Here is a 329-nt window from a genome sequence, read left to right on the forward strand (position 1 = left end):
GCCCGGATATCCTCCTCAATCTCTGCTGCAGTCTCAACCAGCTCTGCACGCGTAGCATAACTCCTCCCTCTACAGTGAACTCTCAAGTCATCACGTAGAGCCCTCAAGAACCTCCTGATCTGAGCCTCCTCAGGCTCCATAGCCCGACCCCCATAACAAAGAAGTCGACTGAACTCCAAGTCCAGCTCCCGCACTGACCGTGTCCCCTGAGACAACTGAAGGAGCTGCACCTCCAAACGATCCAATGCCTCTCCAGGAAAATACTTGCGGTTGAAATCCAAAACGAAGTCAGCCCAAGTCATCTCCCGCTGCACTCTCCTAGCAGCCAC

This window comes from Camelina sativa, chromosome 12 (genome assembly GCF_000633955.1).
Source record: "Camelina sativa cultivar DH55 chromosome 12, Cs, whole genome shotgun sequence".
Taxonomy (NCBI): Eukaryota; Viridiplantae; Streptophyta; class Magnoliopsida; order Brassicales; family Brassicaceae; genus Camelina; species Camelina sativa.